Source organism: Canis lupus, chromosome 34 (assembly GCF_048164855.1).
Source record: "Canis lupus baileyi chromosome 34, mCanLup2.hap1, whole genome shotgun sequence".
NCBI lineage: Eukaryota > Metazoa > Chordata > Mammalia > Carnivora > Canidae > Canis > Canis lupus.
In genome coordinates, this window is record NC_132871.1 from 30477000 (window position 1) to 30491766 (window position 14767).

General features: G+C 38.6%; 1 long non-coding RNA gene across 1 annotated transcript in view; it reads right to left on the reverse strand.

Moving 5' to 3' along the window:
- Positions 1-7016: 7016 nt before the first annotated feature.
- The window catches only part of LOC140624611 (uncharacterized), a 76288-nt gene continuing 68537 nt past the window's right edge, over positions 7017-14767 (reverse strand). Inside the window, exon 3 of the long non-coding RNA XR_012024078.1 lies at positions 7017-7232. This is a non-coding gene — a long non-coding RNA (uncharacterized lncRNA). The remainder of the gene's footprint in view (positions 7233-14767) is intronic.

Consider the following 14767-nt stretch of genomic DNA (forward strand, 5'->3'; position numbering starts at 1 on the left):
TAAAACTAACAGAAAGTCTCCAAATATATTTCTAGTCTCTCTATAATTGGAACATTCTTAAAATCTTGAAGGGAGGAAGACCTAATATTTACTCAAGTTTATTATAATCTGCCATGAAGAAAAGAAGTAAATTGAGTTTCTTAAGACCACTTGTTGAGACAATGTCTCATTTTCTTCTAGCTTAAGCATATTTCTCCTAAGAAGAAAATTTTATATTCTCAGCTGTGCAACTTACAAGTATGAATCTAACTACATACCATTTCAACCTTGTGGGGAAGACACAGCTTATATTTCCTTTTTTCTCTATGTTAGAGATTAAAAGTGTCTTTAGCAATTTCCTTGGAATTTCGCTGGACAGCTTGATGAGAAAGAAGCAAAAGGCACGGCCACTCTCGAGTCTGCGCAGCTTTTCTATTCCCTGCTGGTTTTCTTGCAATCCTGTAAGGATTCGGTGTGGGGAGCACTATTAATGAGAGACCCGAAAGCCTCGTGAGGAGTGTCGTTAGCATGAAGCTGACACCTGGAAAGGACGGTGGCGGATCCCCACTGGAAACGTGGAAGTAATGAAATGAGATGTTTTTAGGTTTGCTTATTAGGATCTGTAACAAATCTTAATGCCACTTAATGTTCGAAAACACCCTTCCTCCTTCACTACTAATTCTAATTGCTCTTTCATAATGTCTCAGTTTTGGTTGCTTTTGGGACACCTGCCTCGTTCCCAGAGTAGGTCTCCCCTCCCGCTGAAGCTCAGCAACAAAGGCCCCGGGGGCAAAGCACGCGCGATGGGGGCTGCGCGGGGCCGCGGCCTGGCTCCGGCACAGCGCGCCTCAGGGAGCGCGGCTACAGCCTGGGCCAGCACCTGGCACGAGGGCGAGCAGGTGACAAACGGGCCCACGGACAGGCGCTCGGTGCCCTGTGCCCGCAGACGCTCGGTGCCCTGTGCCCGCTGACGCTCGGTGCCCTGTGCCCGCAGGCGCTCGGTGTCCTGTGCCCGCTGACGCTCGGTGTCCTGTGCCCGCTGACGCTCGGTGCCCTGTGCCCGCAGACGCTCGGTGTCCTGTGCCCGCAGACGCTCGGTGCCCTGTGCCCGCAGGCGCTCGGTGCCCTGTGCCCGCAGACGCTCGGTGTCCTGTGCCCGCTGACGCTCGGTGCCCTGTGCCCGCAGGCGCTCGGTGCCCTGTGCCCGCAGGCGCTCGGTGCCCTGTGCCCGCAGACGCTCGGTGCCCTGTGCCCGCTGACGTTCGGTGTCCTGTGCCCGCTGACGCTCGGTGCCCTGTGCCCGCAGACGCTCGGTGCCCTGTGCCCGCAGGCGCTCGGTGCCCTGTGCCCGCAGACGCTCGGTGTCCTGTGCCCGCTGACGCTCGGTGCCCTGTGCCCGCTGACGTTCGGTGTCCTGTGCCCGCTGACGCTCGGTGCCCTGTGCCCGCAGACGCTCGGTGCCCTGTGCCCGCAGGCGCTCGGTGCCCTGTGCCCGCAGACGCTCGGTGTCCTGTGCCCGCTGACGCTCGGTGCCCTGTGCCCGCTGACGTTCGGTGTCCTGTGCCCGCTGACGCTCGGTGTCCTGTGCCCGCTGACGCTCGGTGCCCTGTGCCCGCTGACGCTCGGTGTCCTGTGCCCGCTGACGCTCGGTGCCCTGTGCCCGCAGACGCTCGGTGTCCTGTGCCCGCTGACGCTCGGTGTCCTGTGCCCGCAGACGCTCGGTGTCCTGTGCCCGCTGACGCTCGGTGCCCTGTGCCCGCAGACGCTCGGTGTCCTGTGCCCGCTGACGCTCGGTGTCCTGTGCCCGCAGACGCTCGGTGTCCTGTGTCCGCAGACGCTCGGTGCCCTGTGCCCGCAGACGCTGGGTGGGCGGTCGTGGGCGGCGGGGTGGCCGGGCGGGTGCGGGCTCACGGGGCGCGCTCTTCCGCAACTGCACCCTCTGCATCTGCCGCAGCCTGGGGCAGCGGGTGGAGGAGGGGAGGGAGGCGAAATGCCAGGAGGAGGGGAGCCTGGCCTGCCCGCATCCTCACGCGCCGCTGCCCCGGGGCCTCTGGGAGGGCTTCGGGGACCTGGAAGGCCCGGGGCGGCCACCCCTGGTGCGCCCCCCTGGCCCGCACCTGGCGTCCCTGGTCCCCCCCCCCCCCCCCCCGGCTCACACCTGGCGTCCCTGGTCCCCCCGCCTCCCCCCGCACCTGCCACCCCTGGGGCCCGCGCCCCCCAGGCCCGCAATCGGCCAGCGTGATCATTGTCTTTTTTTCCCTTGGAATCACGCCTACAGTTTTTTGTTTGTTCGTTTTTTCATTTCCTTTTCTCTCGCTCTCTTTTTTTGATCAGGCTTTTTATTCCCCTTTTTCTTTATTTTTTTCCTTTCTTCTTCTTTAGAATCAGGCTTGCCGTTTTTTGTTTTTTTTTACATTCATTTTCCTTCTCTCTCTCTCTTTCTCTCTCTTTTTAGATGACGCTCCCCCCCCCCCCAACCCCCATTTCTTTCTCTTTTCTTTCCAGGCTTTTTTTCAACAAACAAATCAAAGCACTCCCCACCGCCGGCCAGGAGGAGCTCTGCAGAGGGTGGACTAGTGGGAAGGGCCCAGACCCCCGGCACAGTGCACACAGTGTACGCCAGAAGCACTTCCCAAGGTGCCAGGCCTTGGACGGTGTATGACTTCTTTTGCTACAAATATAAAACTCTAAAAACTAGTTAGATTGAAATAAGAAATGCTATAAACTGAGATGCAAAACAGACTGGATATAAATCACAATGAAGACTGAAGAATCAGAGTAGAGAACAGGTGACATAGAAGATAAAATTATGGGGGCACCCAGGTGGTACAGCCAGCTAAGTGTCAGACTCTTGGCTTTGGCTCAGGTGGTGATCTTGCAGTTGTGAGTTCAAGTCTCATGTCCGGCTTGCAATGGGTGCAGTCTACTTTGAATTCTCTCTCCCTGTCCCTCTGTTCCTCCCCACTGCTCACTCACATACTCTCTCTCTCTAAAATAAATAAATAAAATCTTTTTAAAAACTAGAGAAAAAAGAAGATAAAATTATGGAAAACAATGAAATTTAAAAGAGGGAGAGAAAACTATGAGATCACAAATATAGACTTAGCAATTCCATAAAGTGAAATAATATCTGTATCATAGGAGTCTCAGAAAAGAGTGTGGGGGGAGGGGCAGAAAGTTTATTTGAACAAATTATAGCTGAGGACATTTTGTTTTCATGGCATAAGAAAAGACCAACATGAATCAAGCAACTGTATTTAAAGATTCTCCATGGCTCTCTTCAGCCAAGTAGGATAAGAGAAAATGAACTTCCCAGACCATAGAGCCAAAATCCACGGAGGATAGTGAACAGGGTTGCGGAACAGAGGCCCAATGAAAGACCATTGCCCAATCTAGTCGAAGAGGTGAAGAGCTTTTCACAACGTTTTTCCAAATTTCAGAACTGCTGTGACTGTGACTTCAGATTTTCCAAGGTAAAGAAGTTTCTCAGCCTGCTTCCTGAGGTAGAAGTAAAAGTTGGAGTATCAATTGTTTCCTAATACCTTGAACAGCCACAATATCTTTGTTCTAGGCTCTTCTTACTTTTACTGATATAAATTTCTCAAAAGCAGTATTATTTAAAATTCAGTTTTATTATAGTCAGTACCATAAGCAATCACTAGCCCCACAATTCCTTTTGAAAGTAGCACTTTCTCCTGACTTAATCTCAGGCTATTTGAGCCTATCAGGTTTTTGTGGAATTATGTCTTTCTCTTCACTGCATTTTTGTCCAATGGAAAGACCATGTGAGTCCACAGAAATCTTAATGTGGAATTTGGTATGGCCATGTTTAGTATTTATCCTGAGACTAGACAAAAGATTTCCTAATTTTATGTTCTGATGTCTGGAATTGAGAAACCATTCCTTTTTCCAATTCTGCAAGTTCCAGAATTGCTGGGATCTCTTGATCCTTTTATCTCTACCTTCAGATACACCAATTCCTTTTTGACCTCAGCTTTCTTATGGCAGCTTCTCAAATGCACCTAATAACAACCAACTTATGCTAGTAATGTACTGTTTTGAAACCATTTGCCCAAGGCCATGACCCTTTATTATACATCAACTGCCTTCCAAACTGTCTTAAACAAAAATGCTACAAAACATTTTGCCACCATATAACATTTTTCCAATTTCCAAGAACCATTTCTCTTCTTCCTGGTGTCCAACAGAATCTTTGTCACATATATTTGGCATTTTTGTTACAGCAACCCACAAGATTTAACAGCTGTTTCTCAACTGGACATTTTTGCTGCTGTAGCAAATAACCCCATAGCTCAGTAGATTACCTCAAAAAGCATTTTATTTCCCTCACATTACATGCAAACTGTGGTTTGGCTATGACTGTTGTGTGAGTGTTCAAAAGCGCTTGGCTCTGCTGTGAATCTTCTCATTCTTGGACTCAATGTGGAGGGGCAGGCCCTGTCTGGGACATGCTATTTTTATGGCAGAGGGCAAAAGCAAGAGGCCGAGATGAATTATGGAATCTCTTTTAAAGCATGTATCACATTTGCTCATATCCATTGATCAAAATAAAAGGGCAGGGAGCAGAGGGAGCATCAGGTCGCAGGAAATGGGTAGAGAGGAAAGGGAGAGAGGGAGTACACCAGTAATATAGTTTAAGACAAATGCTGTATAGCAGGAGGCTCCTTCTGAGATTACATTTCATGAATGAGTTATTCCTTGGATCACAAAAAAGCCCTTATTTAAGGTAGAAAGAATCGTAGTAAGTCCCTACGTTTTCATTTAACTTCGGAACCCTTAGGGATAATGCATTCAAATAATCAACATAGAGCCTGAAATAAGTTAGGTATCAATTTCTTCTTCTACTCTCCAAATCAACTCCCTCACCCAGCCTTTCTATACTATCTTGTTTGGAAGAGGTAGAAGCATTTTCATTATTAAAACAGAAATTTTGAGACCTGTGATAGGAAAAAGCTTTTCTAAATGACTGCCACATCATATTTGGCAGGTGTTTTGATTAAGCCAATCTGTTTATTGGCTCCTTGGAGTGTACCATCCCTAAAAACTTCCTATAATTCCTCACTTTTAAAACAAATATTAGGCTTACTGGTTCCTAAGTAATAATTATGCTGGTAAAAATATTTTAAAAAGCAAGCAGGAAAATAATTTTTAATGATATATAAACTCTTATCTCTGATGTTTAAATCATCCCTTGTATTTACCTTGTCCTAGAAATTCAAGTGTTTCTCATTTATAGGATTTCTCCAAGTTAAACAATATTTAAATAAACTGAAGTAGGGACACCTGGGTGGCTCAGCGGTAGAGGTGACGCCTTCAGCTCAAGGCGTCATCCCGGAGACCCAGGATCCCGTCCCACATCAGGTTCCCTGCATGGAGCCTGCTTCTCCCTTTGCCTGTGTCTCTGCCTCTCTCTGTGTCTCTCATGAATAAACAAATAAAATCTTTAATAAATAAACTGAAGTATATTATTCTTTATTACAGCCATATATTTCCATAATAATTACATTATATTTAGTCCTCTTCTTCTTTTAAAGACCTAGAAAATATTTGCCATTATTTGGAAGAAACCTGCTCAGCTATTGTTAGAATAAAGGCAGTGTCCTCTTTTGTAGCAGAATGAACTACTTTTCATTTGTCCTTGGAAAGCACATTTATACGGAGATGTGTTTATAAAGATTTGAAAAGATTTGATGCCAAGTTCCATAGTAAAGCAAATTCCACCCAAACTACAATTTTATACTTCAAGAAGCTAATAGGTCTTTAATAAAAAAACATTTCCTGTTGAGATAAGTAGAACTAAGTACTCTTATTCTACAGATGAGGGAAAGCAAGGTTCAGGAAGAGTATAAAGTAATTTGCTCAATGTAATTTGCCCAATGTCAAAGGAGTCAGATGCAGATCTTGGACTAGGGCCCTACTAAGAGACAATGAAAAAAAGGAGAATTATAGAAATTACAAAACACTCACTCATATTGCAGCATTTCTACTGCAGTAGTAGATAGCCTCTGTCATAAGAACCTGTTTCAATGGGGAAGATGAATTTAAGACACTGAGAATCAAAACTAATAAAGAATACTTATATTACCCACATCACTTCAATGCATCTTGAAAATGTATGTGATCACAGAACTTACAGGAATCCCCTAAGCTCCTCTATTGACAACAGGGGTAGCCACATCATTCATTTATTCACCAAGAAGTCATTCTTAGTCCAGAGTGTATGTATATAAATATATATATATATATATATATATATATATATATATATATATATATATATAATTGTTAAAAATTCCATTGCTCCTTGTCTGTCATTTGATATAAATTTAATATTGGGGATAAAAGCAGAATGTAGTTTGTCACGAAGTCATTGTGGAAAATTGTGATGGATGAGTACCTCCAGGTACTACCTATTAAAGATAGAACTTTCATTTGTAAGAACATTTTTATTTTGTGAAAAATTCTGGGCACACATAATAGATAGTGAATATGATTATCAGCAGGGTGATACAGGGTGATATGCTTGCATTTTCCTGAGATATTTGGACTCCTTTTCTAGGAAAATTTATGGAATATCCATTTCCATATCTATTATGTGTACCTTTGGCATCAATAATCTAGTGCCTTGACCCTCTGGCTAGACCATAAATTAAATACACAAATCATGTTTGCTTCACCTCAACCTTGAGATGGCATGCACACTCAATTTCTGAAGAAATGTCATAAAATGTGCTTTTGTGGCTATTTTAATGCTTCAGGATTCAAGCAACTACTCTTGCAGATCTCAGGAATGTCTTAAAATATGACCTTATTCTTACCTCTTGGGTATAAATTTATATGACTCACTTCCCTGTCAAAATCACTTAAAATCTTTGTAAATAATTCCTTTTCTGTGAAATTTAAATCATATATTTTATACCTATTATTAATATAAAATCCACAGCGTGTTCATGGGGGGTGGAGAAGAGAACTATAAAATAGTATTTACTTATAAGTAATATACTAGGACTTACATATTTATGAAATGCTGTTCTTCAAAGCTGTCCTCTTAGAATGTGAATCCCAATAGATAGAAAGACCAAGGAGCCTCGAGGAGCCAGATATCTGCATGAAACAGCCATTTTGGAAGAAAGTCTTCCATCTCCAGCTGCCAAAGACCCCATGTTGATGTTGATCAGAGATATAACTGCTCAGGTTAGTCCTTTCTCCATTCCTGGCCTAAAATAGCATAACTGAAAAATAAAAAATAAAAAATAATAAATAAATAAATAAATAAATAAATAAATAAATAAATAAATAAATATTGTCCTCTTGAACACTTTAAGTGAATTCCAATGATGTTATCTATTTCAAAACACCACAGATATCAGTGTAAATATTAACCAGTGTTAGCTTTCCTTTATAGTTACACTGACTTTTAATAAAAATGTTGTAATCCAATGTATCATTCACATTTTGCCAGACTAACTTCTAAATAATGCTAAGCTGTTTCCAAAAATTGAGGCTACCCTGCATACTTCACTCTAATACCATCCACAATCAAAATGTTCAAGGATAGATAGTAATCCCAAAATAGAAATTCAAAAAATATTTTGAGAAAATAGCAATATAATTAGTATAAAAGTAAGTAGAAAGAGAGTTCCAGATAGTCCTTGACATACTAGTCACCATTTAAGTACTTGCGCCTATGCTTTAGCACTAGGTGGGAAGCTGACCACTGACTCGAGTCATCAAACTCCATTCCACTAGAGGACTCTAAACTACTTTTCCCAAAGCTCTGGAGATTCCCATATTCTACTATTCTTTTCATAAAATGATAATTACAATAGTGGTAATCATATTAATAATGATGATAATGTGTATTTTTAATGAGCCAAGTACTTTCTAAATGGAATATTTCCTTTAATTAACTTTACAATAATCTAATTCTCAGAACAATCCCATAAAGTAGGTATTATATGAGTTCCATTTTAAACATAATGTCTTCAAGGATGAGATGGGACTTCACTCAAATGCTGTTATTGATTTGGTATTGGTCATCTGTTGAGTGGCCCTAGACAATAAATATTTTTATAATTCACTGTCAAGGAATAAATATCCCTTCATCTATCCTTCGGCCCCACCTAGAAGGTATTCAGATAGTTCCTGGAATTCCTTCAGTGACTTAACCATTTTTCAGTTTCAGAAATGCTTAAACACTTGTCTTATATCAAGGTTTCACTTTTTTTTTATATAAAATATGGGTGTTTTAAAGTTATAAGAAGTTAATAGTATATATATTTTCCTGAACTAATTTGGTCATGAAATCAGTCTTCCTCACAATATTTGAGGCTTATTATTCAAAGGTAAAGACTTCCCCATCTAATCTAAAGCCCTTGGAAGTCCGGTGCGATTCTTTACATGATGTTACATCCAATAGAAAGACAAATCCAAACTTAATATTCAGAAAGAAATGCACATCTTTATGGAACTCTCTAAAATAGATACCACAGGGATAAGTGCATTGAATTTACATACAGCATAGCTTCTGTAACACCTCCACACCCTGTTAGGACACTCTGCCAAATCCTCACGCTATCTGCTAAAAAATCTATGGCTTTCTTGTCTTCAAAGTGCTACAGAAAAATTTCAAATCTGAACTGATTATATTTCCTTCTTCTTCTATTTCTCCTTCCTGTCAGATTCCAAATTAATTCTTTTCAGACATATCTCCCTCTGTGTATCAGCATACTTTTAACTGCAGTAAACAAATATATAGTCAAACAAAAGTCACATGGATAATAAGAAATGTATCCTCCTACATTAGAAAAATAGAGGCAAATGAGTTGCCTTGGCAGTTACTTGCAACCATGTGAGGCCTTTAGTTTGATTGTTCTGCAATTTTTCTTCTCTTTTTATGGCAATGAGACAGTTGCAACAACTCCAAATATCACATCCTAACCATAAAACATCCAAAGCAGGAAAAGTAAGATCCTTACTCATGCTCCTTTTTAAGAATGAAGAACATTTTCTCAGAAACACCAACTGATATTCTAATGTCTCATTGGTTAGCATTTTGGCATGTGACTCTGTATAGATTACTCACAGGCAAGAACTAGGATTAGCTGATCTAATCAAGACTCAAATCACAACATTGGAGAGGAGTCCATAAAGTACCATAAAGTATCTAACAAAATGTTGATTTGTTTACAAAGAAGAGGCATAATTTTGAGAAGGAATCCAACAGTAGCTATTTTCTACCCTTTCTATTTATCTTCTCTCTCACTCTTGCAGTATTATTCTACTGCATTATTCCCATTTAGACCTACAAAAATCCCAGTAAGCAAACAAAATCATCTATAAAAGGACAAGAAGAGATAAAGTTACAAGTAACTATACATTAAATTTTCTATGCCACACATACATATACATCATGGAAAATGTTAATGCAAAAATATATTGTGCATGGAACCAGAAAAGACACTGAATAGCCAAAGGAATGTTGAAAAAGAAAACGAAAGCTAGTGGCATCACAATTCCGGACTTCAAGCTATATTACAAAGCTGTGATCATCAAGACAGGGTGGTACTGGCACAATAATAGACACATAGATCATGGAACAGAATAGAGAACCCAGAAATGGGTCCTCAACTCTATGGTCAACTAATGTTTGACAAAGCAATAAAGAATGTCCAATGGACAAAAGACAATCTCTTCAACAAATGGTGTTGGGAAAATTGGACAGCCATCTGCAGGAGAATGAAAATGGACTATTTTCTTACACCATTTGCAAAAATAGACTCAAAATGGATTAAAGACCTAAAGGTGAGAAGGAGTCCATTAAAATCCTAGAGTAGAATACAGGCAGCAACCTCTGTGACCTTATCTGCAGCAACTTCTTGCTAGACATGTCTCCAAAAGCAAGGGGAAAAAAGGCAAAAATGAACTATTAGGACTTCATCAAGATAAAAAGCTTTTGTACAACAAAGGAAACAGGTGACAAAACCAAAAGACAACCAAAAGAATGAGAGAAGATATTTGCAAATGTCTTATCAGATAAAGGGCTAGTATCCAAAATCTATAAAAAAGAAAAAAAAAAACAAAAAACAAACTCAACACCCAAAGGACAAATAACCCAATCAAGAAATGGGCAGAAGATACAAACAGACATTTCTCCAAAGAATACATAACAAATGGCCAACAGACACATGAAAAAATGCTCAACATCACTTGGCTTCAGGGAAACATGAATCAAAACCACAATGAGATGAGATATCACCTCACACCAGTCAGAATGGCTAAAATTAACAAGTCAGGAAACAATAGGTGTTGAAGAGGATGAAGGGAAAAGGGAACTCTCATATACTCTTGGTGGGAATGCCAGCTGGTACATCCACTCTGGAAAACAGTGTGGGTTTCCTCAATAAGTTGAAAATAGAGCTACCCTATGACCCAGCAATTGCACTACTGGGTATTTACCCCAAAGATACAAATGTAGTGATCTAAAGGGACAGCTACATCCCACATGTTCATAGCAGTAATGTCCACAATAGCCAAACTACGTGGACATAGTATAAACACACACACACACACAAATATGGAATACTATTGAGCCATCAAAAAGTGAAATCTTGCCATTTGCAACAATGTGTATGAAACTAGAGGGTATTATGCTAAGTGAAATAAGTCAATAAGAGAAAGACAAGTACCATAATATGATTTTACTCATATGTGGAATTTAAGAAACAAAACAGAGGATCATAGGGGAGGAGAGGGAAAAATAAAACAAGATGAAATCAGAGAGGGAGAAAAACCATAAGAGACTTTTAATGATAGGAAACAAACTGAAGGTCGCTGGAGATGAGGGGCATGGAGGGATGGGGTAACTGGGTGATGGACATTAAGGATGTAATGAGCACTGGGTGTTATCTAAGACTGATGAATCACGAATCTCTACCTCTGAGACTAATAATAAACTATACATTAATTAATTGAATTTAAATTAAAAGAAAATAGCCATATAAATGAAGTACCCAAATAAGCCAAAACAGAATAATGGTGTTGAATTAGAAGTTTCAAAAATAATCAACTATATTCAATCATACTGATTTCACCATAACATGTGATTATTAATACAGTAAGATGCTTTATACTGCTAATTAAAACACTGTAAGAATTGTTCTTATTTTAAACTGTTTTCAATTGTTTTATTTTCATGTGTTTTAAATATATATGATTTATGACTTTATTTGTACATAATATGACTTATAAATACCTAAATAAATCTATGTTGTGGGTGAAAAAAATATTGTTTCTGCCATTTTTCTTCATCAATAAATCGTTCTTTCCAATAGACTCTTACAAGATCATTTTTATTCACTGAATGACTGAATGACAATTAATTTTGTGACTACCAAAATTAACCATTTGTATATTTTTATGTGAGTTCTTTGCCTGTTTTTCTTCATTTATTTTTCCACGGTATTTATATTACATTTCATTTTTAATATTTTTAAGACTTTTTAATTGAACTATAATTGAAACAGTAAATTAGTTTCATGTGGCCAATAGTGAATTCAACAGCTATCTATATTACAAAATGCTTGCTATGATAAATATATTACATAATTGCCTATATTCCCTATGCTGTACTATTTGTTTACTTGTCGATGCAAGACCTCTAATGAACTATGAATAATATTACTTTTTATCATATATATTGCAACTATTTTCTCAGTAGACTTTTGATTTTTGTTATGTTTGTAGTTTTTCACATAGAAAGGATTGTAATTTTCAGGGAGTCAAATTTATCAACTGTTTTGTGTAGACCTATCTTCTATGATACTCTTAAAATGCACTTCCCATCCTAGATTTATATACAGTTTCTTTCTGTTTTTTACCAAGTCATACATTAAATGCTCTGAACCTGGCACTCGTTTGCTGAGGTTCAAACCCCAATTAGCTACGTATTAGGTGTATTCCATTGTGCAATTCAGTCATATGTATTGTCAAAAAGAAGTTAAATCACTTAGAACCACCAATATTTGGTTACTCTTTTAGTATTTTTATTATATATTTTATAGATGAACTTTCAATTGTTTTTGAATTAATTTGGTACATAGTACAACTTAGGGAGTTAACTTTATATTTTTAGTGGTTAACCAGTTTTCTGAAAAACCATTTAATTTGAATAATTCTTTTTCTGATTTGAAATTTGACCTTTATCATAATTACATTCCTTATCTAACTTATTCAATTTCTGAGCTATTTTGTCACATTTCCTTGTGTTTCCTGTAATTTTTTCATTATTTTAATACTGTGCTTCTTGGTACCAAAAAAAAAAAAAAATACTTGCGCCTCAATGTGAATTGTAATCTCTTATAAATTTCTTTTCCTCTTTTTCTCATTGGAAAGGTTTATCTATTTGCAAATATTAAAACATTTTCTTTTATGTCATGATTTGCATTTCTAGTCCTTCATTTTCCTTCTTAATAAATAAAGCCTTTTTTTTTTTTCCAGCGTGTATTTGGATGTGTATGTTTAGAAGGAGACTTTGCATGGTTTCCCAACTGGTTTCAGTTCTACTAGCTACACTGCTAAATTTATATAATATGCTTAAAATGTTATTTATTCACCAACTTTGGTAATATTAGCAACTTTTACTACAAATAATGAGCTATGAACATATTCTCTGGGACTTTTACCCCACTTCCAGCAGTAAATAACAGACAGCAGACCAGAAATTTGACTTTGTTCCCAAACTGTAGGACGGAACAGCTTTCCGTTTTCCTACTGCTGTAGGACGGACAGCACTATGTCTGGTTATTAGTTAAATCATCACCTCCTTCACCCTAGCACTTCTCCCTTGTGAGGAGGAGTGACCTAAGACCAGAAATTAGTATGGCTTAAAGAACATTTTATTACACGTGTAATTACCTATGGGTTTCTCAGATTTTATATACGTGTGTGTGTGTGTGTGTGTGTGTGTGTGTGTATGATTACCTCTGGGATTCTCAGATTTTATATGTATATATATATATATATATATATACACACACACACACACATATATATATACTCCTATATATTCTATATAAACCTTTATATTTTGAGCACTAAAATAATCATCATTAAATCCCTTCATTCTTGTCATACAATTGTTGCTGTTAAAGCATAAAGCCCTATCATTGTGATGGGTACTCAGGTGCCATTTTAGAATTTCAGAAGCAATGAAACCAAGCATGTGTGTGAATATGTCTTTAAAAGGAAAATCAACAAAATATTTTCCGTTAGTCCTCTACCTGTTTTGATATTGCCACATAATGTTCTTTCTTTCTCAATCTGTGCTCAGTACAGTCTCCTGCTATTGGTGGGATATAGGACAGAAAAGCTGAGATATAAAAAATAACACTTGTCTTTAGGACTTTTATTAAGCCTTCAGAGAAATGAAATATCTTTAAATAGGTTACAGAACCAGATACAAGCTTAAATACAGTTTGTTACCAGATACTTAAAATGTGATTCATCTGCTATTAGTTTCTTAACCTCCTTTCCAGCATGTTGTCCCCAAACAGGGAACAGTCTAGAAGGCTTTCAGAATCTGACACCTCCGCTGTAAACATTTCAGATTAAAGTCCCTGATGGTTGTTCAAAAAAGTCCCTAATTCTCCCAGTGGCTGCCTCTCCACTTCAAGAAAAGAAAGAAAGTTGATGGTGGGTTTCTGAAGGAAATACTTTTAAAAGAGAAAAAATATAAAAGAGAAAACATACAAAAAAAGGTTTAGGGAATCTAGCTAAATATATGTGGCTATTCCTTTAAATAACAGCTATGCTTTAAAGTACCCCTAGCTATTTGCTCTAGTGAAGTTCTTAGCATTTTAAATTTAAACAATAACTCATATGTCTATGTGTTGAAAAACCCTGTCTTAGGGATACTTGGGTGGCTCAGTGGTTGAGCATCTGCCTTAGGCTCAGGTTGTGATCGTGGGGTCCTGGGATCAAGTCCCACGTCGGGCTCCCTGGGTGGAGCCTGCTTCTCATTCCCTCTGCCTGTGTCTCTGGCTCTCTCTCTGTGTGTCTCTCATGAATAAATAAAATCTTTAAAAAAAAAAAAGAAAAGAAAAATTCCTTCTTAGCTTGATTAAAATTAGGCAATAGCATTATCTCCTTTCTGGTAATGTTCATGACTTCTAGAAGACCCTCATATGTACATTTGTTTCATATGCATGTTTTCTCACTCTGCAATATAATTTTCTAAATTATGATGGAAATTTCTATAAAGATTTCCAAGAAAATTTGGGGGTATGTCTAAGAACTATGGACACCATAGATACAAAAGTTACAAATAATTGTTCGATAGTTTTATTAATAGCAAACATCACCTTTTCCTACTAAAAATACCTTATAGTTGAGTTTGTTAAATTACAAGAAACAAAGAGAAAACAGAGTCTTACCTATTTCAAAGCAAATTTATACTTACATTCAACTTAGGCTCTGTGTCCAATTTTGTACTTCCTAGGAAAATATGTGCTTTTAAAAATTTATATAACATTTATCACATATTATTTCAGTTGAAATGAAAGATAATGATAATTTTGTTAGTCTTCCTTCAGTGGTGCTAAGAGTTATGATTACAAAAGATACTTAATTGAAAAAAAGATACTTAATTGGATACATTTTTGCCGTCAGTCATACTTGAAAATTTGCAGTACATTTTTTCTCATTATTGGCTTCAACCTCAGAATAATCCATTTAATATGAATTTTCTCTGATAAAATATTTAGAAAAC